The 14,341-nt window shown below is 37.9% G+C and overlaps 1 long non-coding RNA gene across 22 annotated transcripts in view; it reads right to left on the reverse strand.

Moving 5' to 3' along the window:
* Positions 1–724: 724 nt before the first annotated feature.
* Positions 725–14,341, reverse strand: part of LOC143435157 (uncharacterized) — a 156,010-nt gene continuing 142,393 nt past the window's right edge. For 13 of the 22 annotated variants that reach the window (XR_013105187.1, XR_013105182.1, XR_013105192.1 and 10 more), the window contains 4 exons: positions 11,989–12,064; positions 9,494–9,567; positions 6,595–6,683; positions 726–6,184 (listed from right to left, as the gene is read on the reverse strand). This is a non-coding gene — a long non-coding RNA (uncharacterized LOC143435157). Of the gene's footprint in view, positions 6,185–6,594; positions 6,684–9,493; positions 9,568–11,988; positions 12,065–14,341 lie in introns of all 22 variants that reach the window. The other 9 variants (XR_013105198.1, XR_013105195.1, XR_013105194.1 and 6 more) reach the window with 2 other exon arrangements.

Consider the following 14,341-nt stretch of genomic DNA (forward strand, 5'->3'; position numbering starts at 1 on the left):
TGTTTGAAGATACCACTTGAAGAGATCATGAGAAAATCAGAATATGGTTGAGAAGCCTTGACTCTTAAGCCTACACACCAGATATGTGGGTGCAAATAAAGAAAGCATGAAAATGAACACATCCTCAGGTCCATAATAATAACAATTTCATATGGTCTCAAACCAGAACCACCCTGCTGAGACACTAGGAACAACTTAACCTCAAGAAAGGGCGAGTTTTGTCCTTTTAAGGAATGAGCTTTTAGGGCTCTAGTGCATGACTGATAATCCATTCAAATAACTACCACACTGTGTCGCAGTAAGAATTAAGTTAGATTATGTAAGCAAAGATTTTACCATAAGGTCTCAAACATAGTGAGCCCTAAACAAGCATGAAATGCTAATACTTAGATGAAAGTCTGAGCAAGAAAGAACTCAGAGGGTGAAACTTACTGAAGTTGGTGGTAGCCTGGCTAACTTCTGGTGATGGGGGTCCACAGAGAAAAGAAGTAGTCCTTTACCCTTTCAGAGCATGCAAGTCAATGGGAGCCTCGGTACATTTAAAAAGCCAGGGTAGTTATTTCAGAGTTCTGTTGGATCAGTTATTACCTAAGGCCATCTTTGCTTGGTAGGATAGCTAATGAAACTGACTTGAAAGGCACAACTTTTTGCCTGTTTGTTGTTTGTGAGTTTTTTCCCACTTTTATATCAAATGTTTCATTGTTACATCACAATGCTCCGTTGTTACATCACAATGCTTCATTGCAACATCACAGTGCACCATTGAGTCATCACAGTACACCTCTGGTATATTACAAAGCTCCATTGTTACATCACAGTGCTGTATTGTTACATCACAATGTTCCATTGTTACATCACAATGCTCCATTGTTACATCACAATGCTCCATTGTTACATCACAATGCTCCATTATTACATCATAGTGCTTTATTGTTACATCACAATGCACCATTGTTACATCACAATGCACCATTGTTACATCACAATGCACCATTGTTACATTACAATGCTCCATTGTTACATCACAATGCACCATGATTACATCACAAAGTTACATTGTTATGACAGAATGCTCCACTATTATATCACAATGCTCCATTGTTACATCACAATGCTCCATTGTTATATCACAATGCACCATTGTTACATCATCGTGCTCCATTGTTGCATCACAATGTACCATTGGGTCATCATAATGCACCACTGGGTCACCACAGTATACATTTTAACATCACAATACTATTATGCCAACACAATGTAGCATAATAAGAGACATTATTTTGTGACATAATACAATTATGACATTACAATTCTCTGTGGTGACACCATAGTATCTCAGTGTGACATCACAAGCCCCATTATGTGCTCACAATGCTTCATTGTGATAGCGGAATGCTCAATCCTGGCAACCCTTTTTCCAATTTTGATGTGACAGTGATCGGTTCTGACTTCAAAAAGATGAATGATTATCTTAGGGTTACTATTGCTGTGATGAAACTCTATGAGCAAAAGTAAGTTGGGTTCATTTGTCTCACACTTCCATAGCACAGATCATCATAAAAGGAAGTCAGGAAAGGAACTCCAATAGAGCGAGAGCTGATACAGAAGCCATGGGGGAGAGCTGTTTACTGGCTTGCACACCCTGGCTAGCAGCTCCTTCATAACTGTCTGTTAGCTTAAGCTGGCACTATACTAGAGCAGCAGTGTTAAGATGCAACTAAATTATATGTTAAAGGTCTACTACTCTTTTTTCTAGTTTTGATATTGTTCATTGAACAGGTTTTTATAAAGTATCTGGGAGTTGGTAAGTCTTTTGTGAAAATTGATGGAGCCAGAAAAGACACACTACATTGATTTTAAAAGGTGATTAAAATACAAGACTAAAATGTTAATAAGGTCAAATGCATGAACACTCAATTCAGATTGCATTGGTAAGAAAGAAGAGAAGAAAGAAAAAAAAACCTACTACCAATTATAGGGTGTTTAAAACCAGAATCAAAGTAGCATTAGGGGTTAGGGGGGAGTCAATAGAACAGATGATTTTTGTTCTAAATGAAATCTAGGGTATTCACTGGCAGGCCCTGGAAAAGACCACTGATCACCAACAGCAAGTATCTAAGTTGCTGAGGTATATCATAATTACAGGAATTTTTTTTAAAAAGATATTCTCAAGTTGAACCATAATTCACAGTTGTTTCTGGAGCTTTCAACCTGAAGAGAATACCCCACTGTGATTGGTAAGATGAAGCAATGCTTTGAAACACACAGTCTTTTCTTCGTTTGAAGTATGCTTTGATAGTGTGTGTTGCTGGCAAAGATGCAGCTAAAGAATCAAATCTCATGGAATTGCTGGAGATGAACCACCATTTGAGGTCATTTTGTCAGGCTACAAGGCCTGTCTCTTTGAGCCCTGTGATCAGTTTTCCCTTGTGCCTCGCCTTGGAACTTATTTCTTCTAAGTGTAGTAGGCAGTGACATCCAAACTCTTCAAATCAGTCAGAGTAAAAACTGCATTTTATCTTGTGATCCAGAATCCACTCATACTTACATTACACATTAAAAAAAATGGAAGATTTTTTTTAAATCAATGAATTCAATTCATTGCTTTCAGGAGCATGGAGAAGGGGTTATTTACAGGAACTTTTCCAATGGTAATCCCCCTAAAAAAAAACATGTCCTAACCATGGACAGTGTTCTCTGTTTTGTTTTCCTTTGTTTTGTGTTTTGGTTTTTTTCCTATTCCACTCCTTCCTACCTACTCATTTTTATTTCATTTCTTTCAATTTAAATGCCAAGGATGATTCAGTTGAGAAATTTTTAACAAGCCCATTAAATGCTTGATAATTGCCTTAGAAAGCACTATACAGAAGGATGGCCTTTTTGATTCAAGCAAAGCTTTGCTGCCTTTTCGATTAATTGTTTATACTTTTAGTCAGCAAATCCATTCCATTTGATGCACCACATATCTGCATATACAGTTAGATTTTCATCTATTCATTCACCAGTTTTTATCACCTCAAATATCTTTTTCATACATCAAATATGTCAGGCACATAGGCATAAAGGGTATATAGAATAAAAAACAATGGTGCTGCCTTCAAGGGATTGATATTCAAAAGAAAAGAATAATTTAAACTTTAATTCCATAAATATAAAATTTGAACATGATAATTGATATAAAGAATTACCAAAATTCAGCAATTAAGCAGACTATCAATTCAATAAAACTCTTGTTTAGAAAGAGTAGCTAGAGGACGCTTCTCTGCAAATACAGCATCTCGAGTAAACCCCAACAGTTGCTCCCTGATAACTGATCCCTTGTTGTCTTAACATGGAGCATGGAGAAGGGCCATGTTTCCAGGCTAAGAACCTGATTTCTCAGTTCAGGGAGAGATAAAAGGAGCCTCTTGGCTAAACACTGGCAAATGGGACATAAATGAAAGTCACTGGCATCATCTAGGCACTGTTATTAACTCAATGAATGCACTACCCTGGTTTGTTTCTCCTGCAACCTAATTGAAAAAGTGCCCACATGGGGACATTATAGTTGGGTATAGAATACAGGTGAATACTATTGACATACCAGCCAACCTTGCAGCACTCACCCATGGAAAACAAAGAGTGTGGCTAACCCACAATGTTATTGACTTTCCTTTTTCCCATCCACAACATACTAGATATCAAAATCTTAAAGATGAAAACCACCCAAGTAAGAGTTAGGCTTTAGTTGTAGCAAAGGAGTTGAGGGTATCAGACAGTGCCTGGACTGTACTAAGTGAAGTATAAAATGGATTGGATCAAGTCGATAAAAACAAGGCTATGATAATGGTGTTTGGAATATGGATGATAATAATTTTGTTAACTCTAGATTAAAAGTTCCCAATTCCAATGTGAACATTTTGAACATTATCTGGGAATACTTAAACCTGGCAGTTCAAACTTTGGCTAAAGACCTGTTTAACTCTTGATTTTATTGGCTAGCTCCAAACCTGCATAGTCCAGATACTCATTCAAACATTTTGAGCAGTCTTTATTTTGGATGAAAGTTAACAGGCCCCCTAACTGTACATGAAGGACTCATGGAGTCTCTGTGAGTTTTATTTCCACTAATTTTTCTAAATGGTCACATCATTGCTTTACTGACTATTTAGGACAATTAATGTCAACATTTTTTCTTGCTTTATTGTTAGGAAGTGAAACTATTTCTACTTCAGTCAGCTCAAACCACAAACAATATAATCCAATTTACTTTTCTTCTCGCCGATTATTTCCACCGTCTTTTATGCTTAGATTGTCAGTAAATCAATTTCAATATTTAATAGTTTAATATTTGCAAGTGAAAAAAAGTTCTGCTGTTATTTTAATGTCAATATGCCCAGCTTGTATAAGCCTTTAAAATGATTTGAAGCACATCTTACTGACATGCAGAGATAAAAGAAATTTAATAATAATAATAATAATAATAATAATAATAATATATTGAAACCTGTTTTTACTGATAGAAATCTCCAACTGTTTCATCAAAACTATCAAGTTGAGTGAAATAGTTGCAAAATATTTAAACATAAGGGTTGCCTAATTAGCTGGATACATTTAAAATTATAACACCAGAATTGTACATGTGAAGCAAAGGAGGTTCTTGTTTAGAACTGGGATAAAAGCATAATTTATCTTGTATTATAGTGAGCAAGAGTTTAATGATAATAACTGCAGGACTCTATCTTATCAAAATCCTAAACATATGTTTTCATATGTTCATTTTTAATTTTTTATCGGTTCTTTGAGAATGTCTTCCAGTGCATTTTGACTATATTCACCCCATTCCAACTTCTCCCTGACCCAGAGTTTATATGTTGTTTTAATATATTAATGAAGAGCTATAGCTGTTCATTCACTAACATAGTTAGTGGCATTAATAATTTGTTTGGGGTAATGACAAAGTAAGCATAATTTAAGTAGCTTGTGTAGAACTCAATCTAAAGCTTTAAATAATGACTATTAAAGAAAAAGCAATAAAATACCCAATTCTTTTTCATAAACCATTTGCCTATTTCATCTGCCATAAGGGTCTAGCATAGCTCATAAATTTAGTGGAGACAGAAAACAAGGCTGGGTGGAGCATTTTCCATAACTGGATCAGTGATTAAGGCTCAAAAGTAAAAGTCACCTAAAATGATTTTAAAGGACAGTACATAAACCAACCCTTCAAAAATAGATTCAAAATTAAATTCCAGTCGTAATACCATAATGCCCAGATACTCAGAACCTTCTAGACGTGGGTCTTTCTATATAAGCTATATGCTTAAAGTATTTGATTCTGTACTCCATAGTTTTTCTAAAATAGAATGATTAGATGTGACTCTCTCCCAGTGACTCACAGTTTTCATTGTCAAGTCAACCACTGGCTGTAGCTATGAGATATGACCGAAGGCCATTGTGCTTGACCCCACAGTAGATAACAATGCCTTTGGCATGATAAACACTGAAGTGATTTCTTTATGCCCTTCATTTGCCAATAATCCCTGCTTTGCCTCTCGTCAAGGATAGAGAGGTAGAGAAGGAGGGTTGCTTGTGGTTTTAGAATCCTTAGAAAGCACACTTCAAGGCTTTCTGTATGTGTCACCATTACAATTGGTAACTGGAAATAACCTCCTTAATTTTGAGCACTTCTATTTTCTCACTTACAAAATAGCTCATAATAACACCAACATGAAGACAACCAAGGCAGGGAAGCACTTGTACAGTCCCTACCCTCTAGCGTATAATCTACACATGTATCTGAAATTTACTGAGTTTATATCCTGGGACACAATCAACAGCTGCCTTGAATGTATTCTCCTCAGAAGAATAAAAACCGCAAGCTATATAAGTCACATTTTATATATCCAGTGTCAATCTGTTTGATACACAGCTAAAACCAACTGAAAAAAAAATAAAAGAATACTACAGAGAAACATTAAAGATGTTAAGCATGTATTCAAGTATTGAGTATTTGTCAGCTTATGTGGCCACTGCCTGTGTGTCTTTGAGCACTGCTTTTCTTCTTGCTTGTGACATTGTAGAGGACACTGGAGAAATGGACACCAGGAGACAGTAACCCAACTGACCTCTCTTGAGTTAGCAGTTCTACTCTGCCAGCTGTAGACTTTGTGATCTGAAAGGGTTTCTGATCCCAGATTCCTAACTGATAAGAGAAAGATTGTTTGGACCACTATGAGTTATATGTAAACAATATAAGGCAAATTATTTTTCATTGGATTTAAGAATGCATTCACTGAAATCAATTTTCCAAAATTCAACTTTAGGGCTTATAAGATAGCTCTGCTGAGAAAAACCACCTGTGGCCAAGCCTCAAAACCTAAGTTGGATGGCCAAGAAGAAGTTTTCATGAAGTTTTCCTCTGGCCTCCATTGGCACTATAAGTAATGAACACATTGCTTCAACATCAACAGATATTGTTAAAAGATACTTTAACAGATACTGTTAAGAGACATGTCTAGATGCCTAGCTTTAACTATGTTTGAAACCCAGTCATACCACTTATGCACTGATTGACAAAAGGATGCTATTGAAGCTGAGAATGGTGGTGAATACCTTTAATCCCAGCACTCAGGAGGCAAAGGCAGGCAGATCTCTGACTTGGAAGACACCAATATCCAGGACAGCAAAATCCAGTTTCAAAACTAACAAACAAAAGAAGATGATAATTTATATTTTATGTGGCTTGGTTTCTCTACTATAGAATAGGCTAACTGCCTAGAACATCAGAATTTTATAAAGGATTCAATATGAAGTGCATGATATCATTGCAACTTTCCTATAAATCTAAAACTGTTCCTAAATAAAATAATTACTTAGTAACCACAATAAAAACTCATTGGTTCACCAAGTTGGACTTTGATGCAATTGTTATAAATAAATAAATAAATAAATAAATAAATAAAATTGTACAAACAACAACCAAAAGGAACTCACAACTGCCATAATAACTGGAGTTATTATTCCAGCTCCAGAGAATCCAGAAGCACTCTCTTCTGGCCTTTGCAATCAACTGTGCTTATGTACACATATGCCAGCACAGACATGCATGCCTACCCATAATTAAAAATAAAATTAAGTCTAGAAAAGTAGCAGTATATTGTACATTATAGTGTTGAAAGTGTTTATGATGGCTACTCTTAGGGAGGAATTTTTGTTTGCATCACCAATATCAAGTTCCCACAGGCAGTACAACTTGTTAGCTAAATGTGTGCTCTTCCCATTAAAGCCTTCTTGTGTTCAAATCCTAATTTGTATAGTTACTAGCTGTTTGAATTTGATGAGTATTAGCTCCCTAGTATTTTGGCATCTTCACCTACCGAGTGTATATGATGATAGAAGTACTGTTGCTTAGTGTTATTGTACAGATCAAATGTGCTTACATTTAATACACAGGAGGATTTTTATAGTATTATCACTTATTATTATCACTACTTATTATTATTATTATTATTATTATTATTATTATTATTAATGCCACAAAGAAGGTAGATAAATACGTCTCTGGGTACTGAAAGGTATGATGAACACATATTGTGAATTTTATTAGATAGTGTTTTAAATTTTGTCCCATTTACTTCATCAAATATCATGCCAGCTGTCATTGTTACAAGGCTAGCTGTTGTTGCTTCCTTCTCAAAAAATATTTATATATAAATATATGTATATATATATATATATATATATATACATACATAAATACATATATATACTACCCATTGGGTTATTGACTACTAGGAATGGGAGCTTCCTAATAGTAACACCATAACAAGGCTGGACAGCAAAGCTCACATCAGAACTCTCTAAGAAAGAGTGTGCTACCAGGCCACTGGTGTTCTTTTCCAAATGTAAAGCAAATATGTCACTGAAGCCATCTCTCCACAACCCAAGCCTGTGACCCCCAGATGTCACACCTCATGACTCTTAACACCAACTTTTAAAAATCCATCTGGAAAGGGAAATGTGGAACCTGTTCCCCTAACTGGGCTGTCTTTTCTAGCCCAGTAAGAGAGGATATACCTAGCCATACAGAGACTTGATGTGCCTGGATGTGGGGGTTGGGCGGGGATACCTAGGGTGGGGCTTCCAAGCTCTCAAAAGAGGGAGGATGGGGGGAAGGATTGTGGGAGGGGGTGACCAGGAGTGGGACAGTGAGCAGGATGTAAAGTGAATAAGCAAAATAAATAAATAAACTCAAAAAAAAATAAAAAAATAAAAAATAAAGCCCATCTGGAAAGGGAAATATATTGAAGCACTAAGGGAAAATGATGTAAATATCAATTCTGTGTAGCCAGGAGGAGGAGGAGGACTGTGTTTGCCTGAGAGTGATGAGAAAGCCCAACTCAAGTGCATTGATCAGCTATCACCTGACACACACTACATTTTACTCTAACAGGTCTCAAGAGTTGCCAAGGACAGACACTAGAGTCTTGTCTTTAAAAACAATGCTGGGGAAGCACTATCCATGCCCAGAAACTAAAGCTGATCTTCATTTCTCACAGGCCGAAACAATCAACGCCAAGTGGGTCAAAATGGATCAAAGCTCTAAACGTAGGACTTGAAACTATAAAACTGCTGGAAGAAAACCCAGAGAAAAAGACTTCAAGACAGTATCATAACCAATGCTTGGGGGAGTCAGACCTCCAAAAGTAAGCAACAGAACCAAATAGGATTACAGCAGACCAAGATCTACACTGAAGGGACAACCTGCAGAATGGACAATGCTGCCGCCTGCAGCTAAACAGAAGGTACCAAGAGATACCATGCTGGTGTAACATGCCAGATACAGAAAAGCAAACATTTCATTCAGTGACATCTGAGGAGGGTAAGAAAGAAGAACTATTTGAATGCTGAATGGTGAATGGTTGAATACTTTCTCTACGAGCTTGAAAAAGTAGGGAGGGGCTGTGTGGGGATAAGGGGATGTTACGTAGTAGATACCAAAAATAGAGTGAGCTAGGAAAATGTGAGCATCATGTATACCAGGGTACGGTAGGGTGGTTACGGCTCCCTGTAGCCTACTATACATTTTAAATAACTAGAAGAGCTCACTGGCTCCAAACACATACAAATAGTAGTGAAGCGGAAGCGTTCGTTACCTTGATTTAATCCACACAAGCTGTATACACGTATTGACATATCATACAGTATACACGTATTGACATATCATACCGTATCCTATAAGTATGTACAATGACTACAGGCTCATCAGTAACAGAGTAGGAATATTATACAAACACATAAATAAATTCCAGGGCAGGAGAATACTGTGTTTAAATTTTCTGACAAAAATAAAAAAATTTTTTTTGAGAGTGTTGATAAATCCCAAGATCTTACAAACTCCCAGTAAACTTGTTGAGGTAATGCAAATATGTTTGTTGTCCCTGGAGAGATAAACAATTGCTTAGTAAATCCATTGACATTTACTTCAACCTCTGACAGAAAGTAAGCTTACCTACTGTGGTTATACTTGGTTAGGAGCCAAAACGTCACATAAGATTGTTTTTGGATTTCAGACATTTCTTACATCTGAGAAAAAAATAAGTGTCATGTGAATGCCCGTGTTTCATCATTCTCTTGACAATGAGCATGAAGAAGACTGACCCACATTTGGACTAGCTCCTCGTCGCATGTTTTCTACACTCATCCCAAGGTCTACAAACCAACTGGCCATAACGTGCATGCCCTCCTCATGGCTCTGCCTTATGTTACGAGCACATGATTGAAATGATGCCTTAAAACATTATATTGATTTCAACATGTCTTAATCTTTCTGTGGGCAAAGTGGTTTTTTTGGTTTTGGTTTTGGTTTTGGTTTTGGTGTTTTGTTTTGTTTTGTTTTGTTTTGTTTTGTTTTGTTTTGTTTTGTTTTAGTCGTGACAAGCAGTGTGCTGTGCCTGCCATAACAGGAATCATGAAAACCTTGTATGGAAAGTCTACGATCATTTGCAGGCCTCCTGAAGGTTAAGAAAGGCTTGCCTAAGGACCAGAGTAGCTCAAAAAAAAAAAAAAAAAAATGAATTCAAGACGTTCAACTTCAAATCTTGATTCAATGAGTCAGACATGTGACCATGAAGGAACCTCTTAACCTGTCAGATCACCAGCTTCAGTGCCCAAAACGAGGGGATATTATTCTGAATCCCACTGACATAGAACTGAATGCAATCACTCACAAAAGGCTATCAACATACATTAATATAATTACCAAGTCTTTTTCCTGACAGAATTGTTTTACTAAATGCAAGAGATTTTTACGCATTTTGGCCCAGCAATATGCATGAAACATATAGTCTCAGAGTATTTTTATTAGTCCCCTAATCTACACAGCAATCCTGTATCTCCCAAAGTGTGTTTTCACCCTTGTAATAACATTTGAATTTTGAAAAACCTGACCCATGCTAGGAATGATAACTACTGTTTGCATAGTTTCCCTGGGAAGAAAATCCTAGGGAAATCAACTAAATTAACCAAAGCCACATTCCTGTACACCCCAAGTCCCCTGCTTGCCAGGCCATCTCTGGTGACTTGAGAGATGGAAGCAAGATCATTACTTAGGTGAACTTGGAATGCATTTTTCATTAACCTGCTCATTACATTTGATTAGCAAGCAGGCTTTGTGCTTCCACATTATTAATGATTGACTAAGGGAATGTGAAGCCACTGAAGGATTCCTGTCATCTTATACCACTAATGCTGATGCAAAGGCTGAGGAGGCAGAAACCAAGTACTAATGCCCAGGAACACTCTGTTCAGGTGATGAACATACGCAGGCAGAGATTCATAGTTGTGCCACCACACAAAAGTTCAACTATGCCTTTGTATTCACAGAGCACACACACCCTAGGTTATCAATAACATTCTTCATTCTGAATATCTTCTTCCCTCTGTCCCCACGAGCTGAATCGTATCTGTCACACGGCAGAACTGATTTTTGATTCAGAAAATAGGGGCACTCTATTGATATTAGCTAATGCATGCAGAGAAAGGGTCTGCTGTGTTTCATCGGCAGCCTTGAAGACACAATTTTCATTTACTGCTTTTACAATTGATATGTATAAAAAAAAATACGAAGATTGAAGTTTTAATGGCTGGCCAAGCATGGAGCAGCGGATCAGAAAGCTTTGTTGCAATGACCTTTGGAATAGATTAAGTGTATGTTCCAAGAGCCTTTTAAAGTCTCTCATGAGTGAGAATATCAAAAGGATATAAGTGGTAGGCAGCAGCTTTTCTGAAGCCCATTTGCTTGGCACTCCTCTTATCAACGTACTAGGGATGAGGCAGTGACCCTTTGAACATCTGTCAGGGGTTTCAAAGCCTTGGGTTTTTTGTTTTGTTTTGTTTTGTTTTGTTTTTTTTGTTTTTTTTTTTTTTTACTTAAGGCCAGTGGTGACACCAATAGACCAGTGGGATATGGCACTTGTTTGAGTAGTTAGCCTCCAGGGAGTCAAGAGAGAGCTGCCTCTTGAAACCCTGTCAAGAGATGGCAGTCATTTTGCAAGGCAGTGGGAACCTGGTCAAAGCCCACCTGAAACTGCCCTTGACACACACAGACCCTGCGGGCCTGGGGTCATCAAATCAAGAAGGGCATTCCTTAAAACCACAGAGAGGCCTCTACTCTTAAAGAACAGAGAGCTTGCCTGTCACTCAAATATATTTGTTATATTTGTTTTGCCCAAGTGTATTCTATTTGAATACACAAGGACACAGAAATGCCATTGTGTTCTGAAGAAGTAATTTGTTTTGTAACTTTGAGCTGAGCCTCTGATCCCTCAGCCCCTGATTGGGCAGCTTACTAATGGTCTGTCTGTTACAAGTTGAGCTGTACACACACACACACACACACACACACACACACACTGTTTGTCAATGTTTTGCCCTCTTCTTTGTTGTTGTTTTTTGGTTTTTTTAGGAAACATATGTTTCTAAACATGCTGGAACTCATTTTAATACCTTTGAAAGTGAGACATCAATGCTTGAGAAAACTTCTAAAACTGGAACTAAGGAGTCCTGTGTTCAGGAAAGTTCTCTGTTGAGAAAAGATGAAATGATGGTATTTGCGATGTAGACTTTCATTGTATATTGAAGTTCTTCATATTTTTAAAATAATTCAAATGTTAGTGAAATATTTTTTTAAAAACCAGTGAAAACTACAAATCTACTGAAATTTAATAAAACTATTGACATTTTTTCTGAATAACCTGAATAAAGCTGACTAGGGAGTACTGTATACATTATGTTCTTTGTTTTTTAATATATATATTTTGCTATATACAATTTCCTTTATTTAAAAACACACTGAAAAGAAAAAGGCAATTTACATCCTCATGGGAGAAATTATCTATGGAAGACAAACGAGGACAATGAAAGAGCTGGCTGTGAGCTGGCAAAAGGTTAAACTGCTAATTCCGGTAAAGATCCTGTTTAACTTTCCTGAGTCTACATCTATCTGAGCCCTGTTTCAAAATCATTATTATGGCTCCCATATTATCCCTGCTGCTAAAGTAGGATGAATTCATCTATGTCCAAGGCTACCTGAGAACCCATTAGAACACCAACTACCCACTAAGCTTTGATTCCATTTGCTGTTAGACCTGTTTTGACCTTGAGTTTCTGAAGATAGACCCCTTCACTTGGTTAAGATGCATTGTAGCTGTATTACGAATGCTAATTGTTTCCCCCTGCCCCCAAAAAAAAACTGTTTGTACAAGAGGGTCTGCACATTGCTTCTGGAAACCTGCTCCCCATCCCCTCCCCACTGGTTCTGATTAGTAAATAAAGATGCCAGCAGACAATTGCTGGGGAGAAGCTACATAGGTAAAACTGGGAAGAGAGGGAGAAGATAAGCCATACTTGAGAAGAGTGTAGGACAGAGAGACATACCTGCCATGTGAAGGAGCCAGGAGATCATGCCCCAGAGGGCTGCCCAACTGGGTCCAGAGCAGCCAAGGGAGAACACAAAATTTAGTAAGTAGTAACTCAGAATTATTGGTGGGAGGTAGACTCTATCAGCAGTGAAGGTTAGGCAGTGGCCCAGTTATTGTGCTGTTTGAGACATATTAAAATATAAAGGCTGTGTGTGTGTGTGTGTGTGTGTGTGTGTGTGTGTGTGTGTGTGTGTGTCTTTCATTCAGGAACACATACCATTGAGGTGGGCCATGACCCTAGGCCTAGATTTATTAATTAGTAAATATTGCAACAATGTGTAACTTCATATCCCGAGTGAAATCTATATTTTTCTAATCTAATGCAATGGGTTGGATACAGACCAAACATTCTACGACCATTCCTTAGTCACCCCATATTGTGAAGATGAACTTATTTGAGCTTAGCATCTTCTAAACATAACTTAGAGTCTCAAAGTCAGATCATCCAATGTCAAGTGTCCTTATAAGAAAAGTGAGAGAAAGATTGACAAACAGAAAAGAAACAGAGAAAAGGGGAACATGTAGAGATAGATGTGAACTGAGCCTGCAGTGATGCCATCAGCCACCAGAAGTAAGGACGCAGGTATAAAACAATCTCTTAAAGTAGCCAGCCCTTCAGGCCCTTGGCTACAGAGTCCTAACCCTCATAACCATGATGTTATAAATTTCTATGCTTTTTAGGCCACCAAGTTTGTGAGAGTTTGTTGTTGCAGCCATGGAAAACTGGTTACCATCGTCCTGTGCCAAAGTCTTCCCAGGAACTCTTTACTGGGCATGGTTACTTACACCAGGAGCTACCCAATAGTGAGAGCATACATGGACATTTTAAAGATTTTGTTGCTCATGGATTTGGCATGATTACATCTATTACACCTAGCTATGAGCCCTTTCTGAGATTCACTGCTGTCTACAAGTCATCTATCTAAACAAACACTCCAAGCGTCATGTTTTATCAGACAGCCCAGAATTCTGTTAGGCCTGTTACCCAGTGGCTCAGCAGAACTACAAGGCCAGTTTTGCTTTAAGGTAGAAAATTCCAATGTAGCTTGGACTTCTGCAGTAAAGAGTATAGCTGGGGAGCAGATCCTGGGTGGCAGCTCTTCCCCCAACCTCACAGAACTCAGAGGAAGCGGGCCACCCAGGAGCTCTAACCTGGGTAGTATCGTAAGTAAAGAGACAGCAAGACCTGCCCCAAATAGGGAGTAACTGAGACCCACTAGGACCCAGGAATTCACTCCTGACCTGGAGCACTGGTTCCTTCCTGTCTGCATCTGAACACTGAGCAGATTTTGGGCCCCAATTCTAACACCAGTAGTAACACACACCCCACACAGTTCTGATGCAACCAAGCTAATAGGAAGGGCAGGCTCCAGTCAGAG

Source organism: Arvicanthis niloticus, chromosome 20, assembly GCF_011762505.2.
Source record: "Arvicanthis niloticus isolate mArvNil1 chromosome 20, mArvNil1.pat.X, whole genome shotgun sequence".
In the NCBI taxonomy this organism is placed as follows: Eukaryota; Metazoa; Chordata; class Mammalia; order Rodentia; family Muridae; genus Arvicanthis; species Arvicanthis niloticus.